This window comes from Salvelinus fontinalis, unplaced genomic scaffold (genome assembly GCF_029448725.1).
Source record: "Salvelinus fontinalis isolate EN_2023a unplaced genomic scaffold, ASM2944872v1 scaffold_0454, whole genome shotgun sequence".
Lineage (NCBI taxonomy): Eukaryota > Metazoa > Chordata > Actinopteri > Salmoniformes > Salmonidae > Salvelinus > Salvelinus fontinalis.
Window position 1 is genome coordinate 129,074 of NW_026600663.1, and position 15,496 is coordinate 144,569.

General features: G+C 41.5%; 1 pseudogene; it reads right to left on the reverse strand.

Moving 5' to 3' along the window:
- The window catches only part of LOC129846090 (zinc finger protein 850-like), a 38,574-nt pseudogene extending 24,828 nt beyond the window's left edge, over positions 1–13,746 (reverse strand).
- Between the last annotated feature and the right edge of the window lie 1,750 nt (positions 13,747–15,496).

Sequence of the window (15,496 nt, forward strand, 5' to 3'; positions counted from 1 at the left end):
CCAAGGGGGGAGCATGGTGGTGGCAGCATCATGCTGTGGGGATGTTTTTCAGCAGCAGGGACTAGGAGATTAGTCAGGATCAAGGGAAAGATGAACCGAGCAAAGTACAGAGAGATCCTTGATGAAAACCTGCTCCAGAGCACTCAGGACCTCAGACTGGGGGCGAAGGTTCACCTTCCAACAGGACAACAACCCTAAGCACACAGCCAAGACAATGCAGTAGTGGCTTCGGGTCAAGTCTCTGGTCTCTGAATGTCCTTGAGTGGCCGAGCCAGAGCCCGGACTTGAACCCGGTCTAACATCTCTGGAGAGACCTGAAAATAGCTGTGCAGCGACGCTCCCCATCCAACCTGACAGAGCTTGAGAGAGTCTGCAGAGAAGAATGGGAGAAACTCCCCAAATACAGGTGTGCCAAGCTTGTAGCGTCATACCCAAGAAGACTCAATGCTGTAATCGCTGCCAAAGGTGCTTCAACAAAGTACTGAGTAAAGGGTCTGAATACTTATGAACATTTTGTTTTTCAGTTGTTAAAAAATAAAATAAAATTTGCAAGACCTGTTTTTGTTTTGTCATTATGGGATATTGTGTAGATTGATGAGGGGAAAAAATGATTTAATACATTTTAGAATAAGGCTGTAACGTAACAAAATGTGGAAAAAAGTCAAGGGTCTGAATACTTTCTGAAGGCATTGTATATAGCCATGTTATAAAGTATGAAAAGGCTTGTTCATTCACATGTCATGAAATCACTATGACATCATCATATTTGTATATATCCTAATGAATAAACTTTGGCTGGAAACATGGTTATTATTTATTTAACAAGGTAAGTCAACTGAGAACACATTGTCATTTACAGCAACAACCTGGGGAATCATTACAGGGGAGAGAAGGGAGGATGCATGAACCAAATTGTAAACAGTTTATATAGTTTACACAAATATTAGTCTCTTAGCTCTTATTGCAGGACTTTGACTGTGGTACATCACCTCCCCAGTCAACCTATTGTCAGAGGGGTGTATTATGACATCATATAGAACTACTCACACATTCTAAATATCACTTGATTATCAGAGGGGTGTATTATGACATCAGATAGAACTACTCAGACACTTCAAATCAGGCTTCATCCATATCATGAAGGTGGATATTGATCCAACCATTTCCAAAGTAATGAACGGGCTGACGGAAACAGGATATGCCTTTACAATTTTATAAAAGCCGACAGACGATATGTTAGTTCGTTTTACATGGTGGGGTCTTTTTGTGTCAGTAAAAGTGTTTAAGCGAGAAATGGCGGTGGAAACTCCTTTATGCTCAAATATTTATATTTAAGTTTTGTCACGCAAAGCCTTTTATCTGCAATAAGTCTGTTTGATAGAAACATTTCTGGTGGGAAAATGCGTATATTGTTTTATGCAGATTTTAGAATATTCACATGAAAATCTGTCGCAAATTGCATGGAAACTTAGCTACTAAGGTGGATATTGATCCAACACCTGCCACGTATTCAAACCAGCCCACTGGGCACAGACGTCAGTTCAACATCTAGTTTCTATTTACATTTCTTTGATTTGTCAACTAAAGTGAATTCAACATGAAATCAACACAAAATGTCACCTGTCATTGGATTTAGGTTGCCAGTTGGATGAAAAAAAACTAAAAATACCTGATGTTGATGGCTTTTTACAAATCCAATCAGTTTTCTACACCTATCATCATCACATGGATTTGTTTTGTTGAAAGTACGTGGAAACAACGTTTATTCAACCAGTGGGAGGCTTGTAAATGCCCCCAGAAAAGTTGAACGAGGAACTCTTCATTGAGACAATGATAAACAGCAATCTGTGAGTGAGTTGTGGTGGATATTATAAAATAAGGATCTGCTGGTGTCCAAGTCAAACCAAGATTCTTTATTTCTGAGCTCAGAGATAATAACAGAGTTACACAGCACAGTGTAGACAGTCTGAATTCCTGAAGCATTGGGTGATGAGCACATATCTTTATAGTTTCCTGTTCCTGGGCGGGACTTTATTCATACAAGGACGCAGGTGCAGCTGGTTTGCAACACATAATGATGGTCCCAAGAACAGGAGATTATAATAGGACAGTTTCACAAGGTTAGTCACATAACCAGTTATGTGGACACACATACAATTAACATTTTCTGTTACAGTCTGAATATTTGAATTTCATTAAATCATCAGTGGGCCAACAATGCAAATGTAAACAATGGAACAAATGCATCACATCCAAATATCACTGTATTATCTGTAGTGCTGGAGGAATGACACACCCAGATAAACACACACAAAGAGTTTTAAAAAGGACCATTTAAACACATGGAATCTGATCTACTTTATATTCAAACTGACATACTCCATATTAAATTCAAGTTTTCTAATAAAAACAAACAAATATGTTGGAGTATACCTTGTACCATTTAATTTCATATGGTAAAAACAAGTAAACACATTATCAGTCAACAATATAAGACAATGGGAGCACTGTGTATGTTCTCTGATGAATTTTAAGTCAATGAGATGTGAAATATCAATATACAAGTAATTCTTCTCTTCTGTGTGGATTCTCTCATGACGTTCAAGTGACTGTGATGAGTAATATGTTTTCCCAGTCTGAGCAATTTCTAAGCCTTCTCCTCTGTGTGTAGTCTCATTTGTTCTTTCAGGCTTCCTAAATGGGCAAAAACTTTGCACCCTGGGAGGAGTGGTAAGGCTTCTGCCCTGTGTGTATTCTCTCATGAGCTTTAAGGGTTCCTAACACCTTAAAACTATTTCCACACTGGGAGCAGTGGTAAGGCTTCTCCCCTGTGTGTATTCTCTCGTGTTGGGTCAGGCTTCCTTTCTGGCTGAAACACTTTCCACACAGGGAGCAGTGGTAAGGCTTCTCCCCTGTGTGTATTCTCTCGTGTTGGGTCAGGCTTCCTTTCTGGTTGAAACACTTTCCACACTGGGAGCAGTGGTAAGGCTTCTCCCCTGTGTGTATTCTCTCGTGCCGTTTCAGACATTCTGGCTGTTTGAAACACTCTCCACACTGGGAGCAGTGGTAAAGCTTCTCCCCTGTGTGTATTCTCTCGTGTTGGGTCAGGCCTCGTTTCTGGCTAAAACACTTTCCACACTGGGAGCAGTGGTAAGGCTTCTCCCCTGTGTGTATTCTCTCGTGTTGGGTCAGGCTTCCTTTCTGGTTGAAACACTTTCCACACTGGGAGCAGTGATAAGGCTTCTCCCCTGTGTGTATTCTCTCGTGCCGTTTCAGCTCCCCTGACCGTTTGAAACACTCTCCACACTGGGAGCAGTGGTAAGGCTTCTCCCCTGTGTGTATTCTCTCGTGCCGTTTCAGCTCCCCTGAACATTTGAAACACTCTCCACACTGGGAGCAGTGGTAAGGCTTCTCCCCTGTGTGTATTCTCTCGTGTTGGGTCAGGCCTCCTTTCTGGCTGAAACACTTTCCACACTGGGAGCAGTGGTAAGGCTTCTCCCCTGTGTGTATTCTCTCATGTCGTTTCAGCTCCCCTGACCGATTGAAACACTGTCCACACTGGGAGCAGTGGTAAGGCTTCTCCCCTGTGTGTATTCTCTCATGTTGTTTCAGGTCCCCTGACCGATTGAAACACTTTCCACACTGGGAGCAGTGGTAAGGCTTCTCCCCTGTGTGTATTATCTCATGTCGTTTCAGCTCCCCTAAACTGCTGAAACACTTTCCACACTGGGAGCAGTGGTAAGGCTTCTCCCCTGTGTGTATTATCTCATGTCGTTTCAGCTCCCCTAAACTGCTGAAACACTTTCCACACTGGGAGCAGTGGTAAGGCTTCTCCCCTGTGTGTATTATCTCATGTCGTTTCAGCTCCCCTAAACTGCTGAAACACTTTCCACACTGGGAGCAGTGGTAAGGCTTCTCCCCTGTGTGTATTCTCTCATGAGCTTTAAGGGTTCCTAAAAGCTTAAAACTCTTTCCACACTGGGAGCAGTGGTAAGGCTTCTCCCCTGTGTGTATTTTCTCGTGGGCTTTAAGGGTTCCTAAAAGCTTAAAACTCTTTCCACACTGGGAGCAGTGGTAAGGCTTCTCCCCTGTATGTATTATCTCATGTCGTATCAGCTCCCCTAAACTGCTGAAACACTTTCCACACTGGGAGCAGTGGTAAGGCTTCTCCCCTGTGTGCATTCTCTCGTGTTGTTTCAGATGACAAGGCCGTTTGAAACTCTTTCCACACTGGGAGCAGTGGTAAGGCTTCTCCCCTGTGTGTATTATCTCATGTCGTTTCAGCTCCCCTAAACTGCTGGAACACTTTCCACACTGGGAGCAGTGGTAAGGCTTCTCCCTTGTGTGTATTTTCTCGTGTTGTTTCAGGTTCCATAACCGGTTACAACCCTTTCTAAAGTAGGAGCACTGGTGTCGTCTTGCTGGTTCGGACGTCCCTGGCTCTGGTTCCTCTGAGTCTGGTCTTTCTCCTGCCAAAGACACTGTGTTATTTTTAAATAGAGACCCGAATGAAACCTCCACATGATAAAACAACCTTGCTACGAGGGTAAATCCTAAATCAGATCTCTCAATAACCCGAGGCCAGTTTTAACAATTATAGTGTGATTTTAAAACAAATGTAGAGCTTCCTGGCAATTACTGCTATGTTTACATTACTTATTTTATTCATCCTGTTTTACAAGTCAGAACACAAAAAAATAGACGATTCTAGGACACTGAAGACACAGACATCGCTAGATTCCAAAGAAGCAGGTGGTTCTAAATATATAACTTTCATAGCTGTATGATACAGAATGTGACCTACACACTTCCTTAAACATAAAAAAACTAAAGAAGTAATTTTGTGTGGAAGTCCAAAACTTGTTTTTACGTCGAAAATACAAAGCACAAGATACAAAGCACTTGAACTTTGTGAAGCGTTTATTTGGGGTGCAATTTCTAAGGCTGGTAACTCTAATGAACTTATGCATCAGAAGTAACTCTGGGCTTTCCATTCCTGTGATGGTCCTTAAAGTAATGATGGACTGTTGTTTCTCTTTGCGTATTTGAGCTGTTCTTGACATAATATGGACTTTGTCTTTTACCCAATAGGGCTATCTTCTGTATACCACCCCTACCTTGTCACAACACAACTGATTGGCTCAAACACATTAAAACCTGTTACAAGACCATGGTGCTTGCCTACGGAGCTGTGAGGGGAACGGCACCTCTGTACCTTCAGGCTCTGATCAGGCCCTACACCCAAACAAGGGCACTGCGTTCATCCACCTCTGGCCTGCTCGCCTCCCTACCTCTGAGGAAGTACAGTTCCCGCTCAGCCCAGTCAAAACTGTTCGCTGCTCTGGCACCCCAATGGTGGAACAAACTCCCCCACGACGCCAGTTCAGCGGAGTCAATCACCAACTTCCGGAGACACCTGAAACCTCACCTCTTTAAGGAATACCTAGGTTAGGATAAAGTAATCCTTCAAACCCGGATCCGGGAGCACCCCCCACAGTAAAAAAGCTGACTAGCATAGCCTAGCATAGCGTCACAAGTAAATACTAGCATCTAAATATCATTAAATCACAAGTCCAAGACACCAGATGAAAGACACACATCTTGTGATTCCAGCCATCATTTCTGATTTTTAAAATGTTTTACAGGGAAGACACAATATGTAAATCTATTAGCTAACCACGTTAGCAAAAGACACCATTTTTTTACTCCACCAGTTTTTTACTCCATCAGTAGCTATCACAAATTCGACCAAAAAAGATATAAATAGCCACTAACCAAGAAAAAACTTCATCAGATGACAGTCTGATAACATATTTATTGTATAGCATATGTTTTGTTAGAAAAATGTGCATATTTCAGGTATAAATCATAGTTTACCATTGCAGCCACTATCACAAAACTCACCAAAGCGACTAGAATAACTACAGAGAGCAACGTGTATTACCTAATTACTCATCATAAAACATTTCTTAAAAATACACAGCGTACAACAATTGAAAGACACAGATCTTGTGAATCCAGACAATATTTCAGATTTTCTAAGTGTTTTACAGCGAAAACACAATATAACGTTATATTAGCTTACCACAATAGCAAACATCACAACAGCATTGATTCAAGCAAAAACATAGCGATTAGTATAAGTCACCAAAAGATATACATTTTTTCACTAACCTTCTCAGAATTCTTCAGATGACAGTCCTATAACATCATATTACACAATGCATATAGAGTTTGTTCGAAAATGTGCATATTTAGCGGCACAAATCGTGGTTATACAATGAGAATTATTGGCCAAAACTTAGAGGAATCTGTCCAGCGCCATCTTGGTGAAGCACCTATTCTAATCGAAAACTATTCATAAACTTGGCTAAAAAATACAAGTTGGACAGCTAATGAAAGATAAATTAGTTCTTAATGCAATCGCTGTGTTAGATTTTTTTAAATTAACGTTACTAGACATACAGTGTGCGTTACAGCCAGACCAGTGCCTGCAAAAATGGCGACCATACACTTTTACATTTTTCCACATAAATACGGAATAACATCACAAATATCTCTTACTTTTGGACGAGCTTCCATCAGAATCTTGGGCAAGATGTCCTTTGTCCAAAAGAATCGTTGCACGGTCCTAAAACGTCCTCTTCACCTTTGGAATTAGCAGCTAACAATAGCTATGTCGCACAGACATGCCCAAACGTCAAAGCGCAATACTAAGGAAATACCGAAAATAGCAATATACTCGCATAAACTGATATAACTCGGTTTAAAATAACTTCGTTATGATGTTTCTAACACTTATATTGAATTAAATCACAGACGGATATACATAAGGCCTAAAACGAGAGCGTTTGAGCATGCCATTCTGATGTCCTCTGCGTCTTGAAGAAAGTCGAAAAGAGCGGACACTGCATGCCATGGGGTTTTATAAGCTCTGAGATCTACGTAGAAGCTCCATTCCACTTCTCATTGGTTACTGACATCCAGGGGAAGGCGGGTGCAGTTCATGACGACCCATAGGATGCATACAGAGTTTTAAACTGATCCTAGAACAGAGTCAACATTTTCAGATTTTGCAGTACCTTTCAGGAATTTCGCTGCCAAACTAGTCCTGTTTCACTCAGAGAAATAATTCAAACGGTTTTAGAAACTAGAGAGTGTTTTCTATCCAATAGTAATAATAATATGCATATTGTACGAGCAAGAATTGAGTACGAGGCAGTTTAATTTGGGAACGCTAAATGTCGAAGTTAAAACAGCACCCCCTGTAGTGTCAAGAGGTTTTAAAAGAGTTAGATGCATTATTGTAAAGTGGTTGGTCCACTGGATATCATAAGGTGAATGCACCAATTTGTAAGTCGCTCTGGATAAGAGCGTCTGCTAAATGACTTAAATGTGAATGTAAATGTTATGGCTAGGGGTTCCGCTAGCGGAACGTTTTGACAACATCCGGTGAAATTGCAGAGCACAAATTATTTTTTATTCACAAGTGCAATACACCAAATTAAAGCTTAACTTCTTGTTAATCTAGCCACCGTGTCAGATTTCAAAAAGGCTTTACGGCAAAAGCAAACCATGCGATTATCTGAGGACAGCACCCCATCAAACAAACACATGACAATCATATTTCAACCCGCCAGGTGCGATACAAAACTCAGAAATAACTATATAATTTGTGCCTTAAGTTTGGAGAGCTTCTTCTGTTGGCACTCCAATATGTCCCATAAACATCACAAATGGTCCTTTTGTTCAATTAATTCCGTCGTTATATCTCCAAAATGTCCATTTATTTGGCGCGTTTGATAAAAAAAACACCGGTTCCAACTCACCCAGCATGACTACAAATATCTAATAAGTTAAGTTACCTGTAAACGCTGTCCAAACATTTCAAACAACTTTCCTAATCGAACTTTAGGTATTTTAAAATGTAAATAATCGAGAAAATTTAAGTCGGGATAAACTGTGTTCAATACAGGATAAAAACAACGTGAAGCGTGTGACCTGGAGCGCGGATCAAAACATTAGAGAGCACTAGGCTGGACCCTCGTTCTGAATAGCCGTACTTCTTCATTTCTCTAAAGAAAAACATCAACCAATTTCTAAAGACTGTTGACATCTAGTGGAAGCAATAGGAACTGCAACCAAGTGCCACAGAAAAGTGCCACACAAAGCCATTTGAAAACAGAGTCACCTCAACAACAAAAGATTCCTCCTGGATGGTTTGTCCTCGGGGTTTCACCTGCCAAATAAGTTCTGTTATACTCACAGACATTATTTTAACAGTTTTAGAAACTTTTGAGTGTTTTCTATCCAAATCTACCAATTATATGCATATCCTAGCTTCTGGGCCTAAGTAGCAGGCGGTTTACTTTGGGCACGCTTTTCATCCGGACGTGAAAATACTGCCCCCTATCCCAAACAGGTTTTAAGGAAAGAAATTCCACAACTTAACTTCTAAAAAGGCACACATGTTAATTGAAATGCATTTCAGGTGACTACCTCATGATGCTACAGTCCTCCTTTAAGACTCCATGCTACAGCCCTCCTTTAATACTCCATGTGTCATCATTAGATGCTACAGTCCTCCTTTAAGACTCCATAATGTTTCATCATTAGATGCTCCAGTCCTCCTTTAAGACTCCATAATGTTTCATCATTAGATGCTACAGTCCTCCTTTAAGACTCCATCATGTTTAGAATGTGTCTGGAAGCGCTACTCTATCTATTCTACTCTCATCCTTTCAGTTTTAATCATATTTATGATAATAATGTTACACTAGGTAATAACTAACTTTAATAACTAGGGTTAATACCTGCTTGGCGCCCCAACAAAATCTTTATCTTTACCCCCCTCTAACAATACCGCTACAGAATTAGCATATTAGAACATGTAACTTAAGGTCATCTGAAATATTTAGGACTAACTAATTCTTTGCCACCCATTCTGAAACTAACTGCAGCTCTATGTTAAGTGTTGCAGTCATTTCAGTTGCTGTGGTAGCTGACGTGTACAGTGTTGAGTCATCCGCATACATAGACACACTGGCTTAACTCAAATGTCATTGGCATGTTCTTGGTAAAGATTGGAAAAAAGAAGGTGCCAAACAGCTGCCCTGGGGAATTCCTGATTATACCTTGATTTTGTTGTACAGGCTTCCATTAAAGAACACTGTGTTCTGTTAGACAGGTAGCGCTGGGGCGGCAGGTAGCCTAGTGGTTAGAGCGGTAGGCCAGTAACCGAAACATTGCTGGATCGAATCCCCAAGCTGACAAGGTAAAACTCTGTCGTTCTGTCCCTGAACAAGGCAGTCCTAGGCCGTCATTGAAAAAATGTATTTGTTCTTAACTGACTTGCCTAGTTAAATAAAGTTTACATTTATTTAAATGTATTTATCCACAATATAGCAGGGGGTGTAAAGCCATTCGTTTTTTTCAGCAGCAGACTATGATCGATACTGTCAAAAGCCGCACTGAGGTCTAACAAAACAGCCCCAACAATACTTTTGTCATCAATTTCTCTCAGCCAATCAGTCATTTGTAAGTGCTGTGCTTGTTGAACGAACTTCCTTATAAGCTGAAAGTCTCAATTTGTTTACTGTAAAATAGCATTGTATCTGGCCAAACACCATTTATTTTTTTAAATGTAAGGGTTGGTAACAGGTTGATTGGTCGGCTATTTAAGCCAGTAAAGGGAGCTTTACTATTCTTGGGTAGTGGAATGACTTTAGCTTCCCTCCAAGCCTGAGGGAACACACTTTCTAGTAGGCTTAAATTGAAGATAATGCGAATAGAAGTGGCAATATCGGCCGCTATTATCCTCAATCATTTTCCATCCACTTTCTCAGACACCAGTGACATGTCATTGTTGATTTTTTTGCCCAAAATTTCATTTAAGGTGCTCCAAAGCTTTTTAAAATCATTCTTCATGTCATTTATCTTTGTTTCATAGTGTAGTTTCTTCTTTTTATTCAGTTTAGTCACATGATTTCTCAATTTGCAATACGTTTGCCAATCAGTTATACAGCCAGACCTATTTGCCATCTCTTTTGCCTCCCTCTTCATCATACCGACAACTCCATTGTGTCCTCCTCCCAGAGCGCTAAGAACCTTGGCGTGATCCGGGACAACACCCTGTCGTTCTCCACCAACATCAAGGCGGTGGCCCGTTCCTGTAGGTTCATGCTCTACAACATTCGCAGAGTACGACCCTGCCTCACACAGGAAGCGGCGCAGGTCCTAATCCAGGCACTTGTCATCTCCCGTCTGGATTACTGCAACTCGCTTTTGGCTGGGCTCCCTGCCTGTGCCATTAAACCCCTACAACTCATCCAGAACGCCGCAGCCCGTCTGGTGTTCAACCTTCCCAAGTTCTCTCACGTCACCCCGCTCCTCCGCTCTCTCCACTGGCTTCCAGTTGAAGCTCGCATCCGCTACAAGACCATGGTGCTTGCCTACGGAGCTGTGAGGGGAACGGCACCTCCGTACCTTCAGGCTCTGATCAGGCCCTACACCCAAACAAGGGCACTGCGTTCATCCACCTCTGGCCTGCTCGCCTCCCTACCTCTGAGGAAGTACAGTTCCCGCTCAGCCCAGTCAAAACTGTTCGCTGCTCTGGCACCCCAATGGTGGAACAAACTCCCTCACGACGCCAGGTCAGCGGAGTCAATCACCACCTTCCGGAGACACCTGAAACCCCACCTCTTTAAGGAATACCTAGGATAGGATAAAGTAATCCTTCTAACCCCCCCCCCGCCCCCCCTTAAAAGATTTAGATGCACTATTGTAAAGTGGCTGTTCCACTGGATATCATAAGGTAAATGCACCAATTTGTAAGTCGCTCTGGATAAGAGCGTCTGCTAAATGACTTAAATGTAAATGTAAATACCATTTTTAAATTCCTCATCAATCCACGTGGATTTAACAGTTTTTACAGACATCTGTGGACTAGATGAAGGAGGGGTTGAGGTCAGGACAGATTCTCATCAGGGAGATAAAGGTGTGGTATCCTGTTACCCTCTTTACTCTCTTCCTGTGGAACCATAAGATGTAAGGATTGGAGAGAAGGATGAGTGTCTTAAGTGAGATATATATCTGGATGGAACAAATGTTGGGTTGTCTGAATTACAGCTGTACAGAATTACAGCTTGAAAATTACAGACCTCTCATCTTTTTAAGTGGGAGAACTTGCACAATTGGTGGCTGACTAAATACATTTTTGCCCCACTGTATTTCTGGATGGAACAAATGTTGGGTTGTCTGAATTACAGATGGACATAACCTTTGGGAATAATTAAACTTGGTTAAAGCTTCTCTAGTGTCCGTGAGTTATTTACTGTGAAAAAAAATAACCTAACAACATCAACAACATAGGAATCACTACAAACAATTGTATGACCTCTTTTATAGAACAGTAGGCCCAGCCTTTTGGAACTGTGGTTTTCCTAGACATGGCTACTATATTGTGATCACTACATCTGATGGATCTGGATACTGCTTTAAAACACATTTCTGCAGCATTAGTAAAGATATGACCAAAACATGTTGATGATTTCATTCCTCTACTGTTTGTAACTACCCTGGTAGGTTGACTGATAACCTGAACAAGGTTGCCGGCACTGGTTACAGTTTGAAGCTTTCTCTTGAGTGGGCAGCCTGATCACAGCTTTCCTCCAATATTAGTTAATTAACTAACAGTGTCTGGAGTTAAGTTTGCCTGTTCTACAGTCTTGTAAAGATAGGGGGGTTGACTGGGACAGGCAATGTAACATCCATAATGTTTTAAGATAAAGTTTTTGTAAAACAAGCACCTTACAACGGATCATTGAAACTTTCTCTCCAAAACTAACTTTCATCAAGGTTTTATATGGTCTATTGGTTTCTCTCTTTTCATTGGCAGAATCCTTTTTCAGTGTTATGATATTCATAACATCCATATCCACCAGCCTATCTTCCTGTCAACTAACAGGCCTCTGCTGGTTGTCCTGGTAACAGATACCAGTCTATCTTCCTGTCAACTAACAGAACTCTGCTGGTTGTCCTGGTAACAGATACCAGTCTATCTTCCTGTCAACTAACATACCTCTGCTGGTTGTCCTGGTAACAGATACCAGTCTATCTTCCTGTCAACTAACAGAACTCTGCTGGTTGTCCTGGTAACAGATACCAGTCCATCTTCATGTCAACTAACAGAACTCTGCTGGTTGTCCTGGTAACAGATACCAGTCTACCTTCCTGTCAACTAACAGAACTCTGCTGGTTGTCCTGGTAACAGATACCAGTCTATCATCCTGTCGACTAACAGACCTCTGCTGGTTGTCCTGGTAACAGATACCAGTGGGCAGATCTATTTATTTGTTCGAACTGAACTACAGAACTTACTTTGATGAGTCAAATCTGATCCTTTCTTCTCTCCTCCTCCTCTCACAGTTCCACTCAGCCCCATTGTTTTCCTGCAGTCCACCAGCAGCACAGACAACCTCTTCATACCCAGCATTAAGGTGCTACCGGGAGAGGCACGACACGGGGACTCCGGGAGGGAGGAAGGGCTAGCGTTGTCCTGGTAATCATAAAGAGGGGACACAGACACATATCATTATGGATGCTTATGTCACTGTTTTCACAAAGTGTTTTACAGAAGCCCAGCCCAGACCCCGATAGAGCAAGCTGTATGCTAGACCAGACCAAAATGTACCATCTGGTGTTCTGATCTGGAGAGACTCTTCTCTGCCTCGTCAGCATCAGGATGTTGTTGAGGCTCCCCAGAGGATCCACGATAGTCATGTCTCTCTCCTGTGTGAACGAGGACATCAAACAGATGGTAAACTTATGACCATCTATTGCAATCTTAGAGTCTTACAAGAGGCATGAATATGTCTAAAATGGCCACTTTCATCATGATTTCCTAAAATGTTGTTTGTGATGCAAATGTAAAAGTGTCGTTCCACAAAATGGGTGACTTTTGCGTCCCTTTGATATTTTAAGTAGAAAATATGCACCAATATTGAATTTTAAAAGCCTGTTATATTAGATGAGGGGAACTTTAATATAGACCACATGGAGAATTCAATACATCTAATTGAAAAGTCCCAACAAAAAATGTACCAATGGCAGATCGAACCTTTAACAATTTATACAGTACTGAACAACATATTAAAATATAGAACTTCAGTAGAACGCCCCCACAGTTCAACAACTGCATAGTTTGTGTCCCTGTTTTTAAGACAGTACTCACTGGTGTTAATCGGATATTCTGTCTCCTCCTCTTTCACTCCCAAAACGTCTTCCTCCTTCACCTTTATTGAGATAGCATCCTCTTCCTCTCGAAAAGGTTCTTTCTCTTCTTTCACTATAACAGCCTCCTCTTCCTCCTTTTTCATTCTGAAAGGTTCTTTCTCCATACAGCAGACCCCCTCTTCATTAGCAAGGGAGGAGTAGTTTGGTGAGCTCATGGTCAGGGATGTTAGCTAGCTAGCTAGGTAGCATTAGCGACTAGCCTAGTGCTAGGCTCAGAATCAATCTTTAACAAGTTTGCAAATTGAACAAGCAAATTAGGTTAAAGTTAAGCAGTTGATACGTCAACCGAAATTTGTTTACAACACTGAGATTAGCTAATGTACACAAACATGGTCTAAAGCGTCAACCTTTCAGTTTTATGTTGGCTAGCAAGCTACCGAGGTGGTTGAAAGAGTATCCGCGTTGTTGTTCCTGAAGAAGCGTCCGGTCCAGAAAATGACACGTCACGCAAGAAGCAACACCTGAAAGATGCAAATCGCCATGTGCTGGTTGGAGTGGGTAACGCAGTTTGGAAACAAGTTACTACACTTTTTGTATTGGAAAGAACGTCATAATAATTTAACAATAAGCTGATATATTTTCTCTTCCAAATAATACGTTCCTGCACACAGACGGAGAAGCTCAATATGAATATGTAGATGATGAATAAATACTTATATGAATAGGTAGTGTGTTAATACACATTTTCTCTGTTTATTTTTCACATTCGTTTTTATCTAGATGTGACCATACTATTCCCTTAAAGCCACGCTCTATACGATACAAATCATCCTGTAAACAACAGAGCAAATGCATCACATGCAAATAGCACTTGATTTTCTGTCGTTCTATACACTGAGTCTACAAAACATTAAGAACACCTGCTCCTTCCATGACTTAGACTGACCAGGTGAATCCAGGCTAAAGCTATGATCCCTTACTGATGTCACTAGTTAAATCCACTTCAATCCGTGTAGATGAAGGGGGGAAACAGGTTAAATAAGGATTTTTAAGCCTTGAGACATGATACATGGATTGTGCATGTGTGCCATTTAGAGAGTGAATGTGGAAGACAAAATATTTAAGTGTCTTTGAACGGGGTATTGTAGTAGGTGCCAGGCGCATCAGTTTGTGTCAAGAACTGCAACGCTGCTGGGTTTTTCAGCTCAACAGTTTCCCATGTTTACCAAGAATGGTCCACCACCCAAACAGTGGTGGTCAGTGCCGTTTAAGATGAGGCAGGACGATTGGTTTTTTTCATGAGCATGGCCTTAATTCTATTACAGCATATTGGATGACTGTCATTCATATTTCACTCACCCTGTTCAATGTAACAGCAATAGGTTTAGGCTACTACATGATACTCTAATTGTCCCTATACCCATCATGAGGTAGCAACCTAGCCTAAATCTTTGCAGTGACACATGGACAGACACATTCAATATCGGCTTGCTCACTCTCGCCTGCATCTAGCTAAGATAGAGAAGGTGAACAGTATAACTTTAGACCGTCCCATCGCCCATACCCGGGCGCGAACCAGGGACCCTCTGCACACATCAACAACAGTCACCCTCGAAGCATGGTTACCCATCGCTCCACAAAAGCCGCGGCCCATGAGGTAGCAACCTAGCCTATGAATGAAAGTTTAGAATGTAGGACACACAGGTCGAGAGCGAATTTTGCGGTGACAGACAGTGACACATTCAATATCGCCTTGCACACTCTCGCCTGCATCTAGCTGAAATAGAGATATTACTGGACAAATTCAGGTATGTTTATCCTGGTTTTGTTCCGTTTAAGAAACATTTGTCAACAGAATCGGCGGAATGAATACACCCCTAATCATGCATAAACACAGTTCACTTTCATAACAGCCACGTTGTATTCCTTCTCTCCTCCTCTCACCTTTTCCCTTTGCTTCTGGACTTCAATACACAACACATCAGCTGTGTGTGACCAGGCGAAAAAACCTTTCCAAGTCAAACCATACCATAACTGCTACACACAGCCTACATCCTTGTCACCATATTAGCTAAAGTAATGTCATAGTCAACATAGCTAATAGAACTAACGCGTTAGTAAACCTGCTACAATCATGCAGTAACATTACAGTGTACAGTCAGTAAGCAGTTTAGCACTTACATTGGCGGGTCCCAGTGGCAATAAATTAGTAAAACCAAAAGCTTACCTTGACTTGGAAGAGTTCCAGTGTTGTGTTGGATAG